Raw genomic sequence first — 1,532 nt, forward strand, 5'->3', positions numbered from 1 at the left:
GAGGTTAGGCTTGCACCCTCCCTGCAATTGGGGCTGGGATCCCGATCGTGGCCTTTGGCCGTGCCACCCCGCTGCCTGGCTGCTGAGTGTCGTTCCTGCTGCTGGGGGGGAAACCGAGCTCTGTGGCTCCGTGGGTGTCGTCGCCCCGCCTGTAATCAGGGTCTGGGTGCGGGAGCCTTTGTGCTCTGCTGGCAGCCTGTGTGGGGCGACCGCCCCGTTAGTGGGGTTAGGGGTCAAGGTGCCCCGGTGTGGGAGAGAAGGAGCCTCCCTCTGCCTGTGGAGCAAGGCTGCCCTGTAAGTGAGGGACTGGCTGTGCCTTGGCGTCCCAGGCCCTTTGCAATGGCGGCAGCGTCAGGGGACCCCTGTAAGCAGGGAAGTTGACCCTTTGGTCGCTGCTTTTGGTGTGCCCAGCTCCATTTGCCCAGTCTGCCCGCCTCTGTGACCCTCCGCAGCACCGGCTGGAGCTCTGCAGCGCATCGGCGTGGGTGAGAAAAGCTGTTGTTTGTTTTTATTTGCTGGGAATGAATTGGGAAGGGGGGGATGTAAAGGCTTCTGTGGCTGGGTTGTCGTGTGCCGAGCTCCGTCTGTTGGGTTTCCTGTTTTCCTTGGGTGGTGGGGTTGTTGGTCCTCAGGTCTAATGGAGCCCTTCATTTTTCAGGAGCTGCTGCAGCAAAGGAAGAAGCAGCAAAGGAAGAAGCAGCGAGTGGAACCGGGAGGCAACAGCGAGCAAGAGGAGGAAGCAGAAGCCTGTGGACGGGGGCGAAAGAGAGAGGCTCTCTGGGCAAAAGCACCTCCCTGTCAGCAGGGTCACAGTCACATTTTGGTAGAGCGCTGCCGGCACCTTGGGTGACCAGGCCGGCTTTGTGCTGGGCGACCTCCCTGTAAGCAGGGCTCGGGTCTTTGCTGTAGTTGGCCTTTTGCCTTGTTGCTCCTTTGGCTGCCTGGGGAGCGTGGCCCCCCGTACAGAGGGCAAGAGCCACCTCCCCGCACCCGAGTGGGAAATGGAGCTCGCTGGACCCCAAGGCCACCCTGTAGGCAGGGTAGGTGCCGTTTCCCTGCCCCTGTTCCTTCGGCCCCTCAGTGTTGCTGCCTGCTGGTGGCATGTAAATGCAATGGCCCAGTACACAGTAATTGTGTGGCCGAGGCCGCTCTGTAGCCAGGGCTTGGGCCTGTCCCTGCGTGGCCGCCTGTTCAGCTGGCGGTGTGACGGCCCTGTACTCGGGGTGCGTGTCACAAGCTGTGGAGCTCTCTGTCCCCGAAGCAGCCTGCCCCCCCTGTAATCAGGTTTGGGGAGGCTGCTTTAGCCAGCCAGTTGGTGGGAATGACCCCTCCCTGTCCCGTCAGAGGGTGCAGGTTGAGGTGCTGCTTGTAGCTGGGGCGACCTCCCCGCTCGGTGGGTCGAGGTTGTTCCGTGGATTCCCAAAGAGGTGGTGTTGTGCTGCAGCCGGGCGGGCCAGCCTGTAGCTCAGGCGTTGGTGGGAGCCGCGTGCTCCGTGGGGCTTCTTGGCGATGGTGAGGTGTTGGGCACCGTC

The 1,532-nt window shown here is 62.5% G+C and overlaps 1 long non-coding RNA gene across 1 annotated transcript; it reads left to right on the plus strand.

Moving 5' to 3' along the window:
- Positions 1 to 6: 6 nt before the first annotated feature.
- On the plus strand, positions 7 to 1,022 carry LOC109364344. Its single transcript, XR_002110331.1, has 2 exons — positions 7 to 485; positions 659 to 1,022. It is a non-coding gene; the product is annotated as an uncharacterized LOC109364344 (long non-coding RNA).
- Positions 1,023 to 1,532: the final 510 nt, after the last annotated feature.

This window comes from Meleagris gallopavo, unplaced genomic scaffold (assembly GCF_000146605.3).
Source record: "Meleagris gallopavo isolate NT-WF06-2002-E0010 breed Aviagen turkey brand Nicholas breeding stock unplaced genomic scaffold, Turkey_5.1 ChrUn_random_7180001848654, whole genome shotgun sequence".
Taxonomy (NCBI): domain Eukaryota; kingdom Metazoa; phylum Chordata; class Aves; order Galliformes; family Phasianidae; genus Meleagris; species Meleagris gallopavo.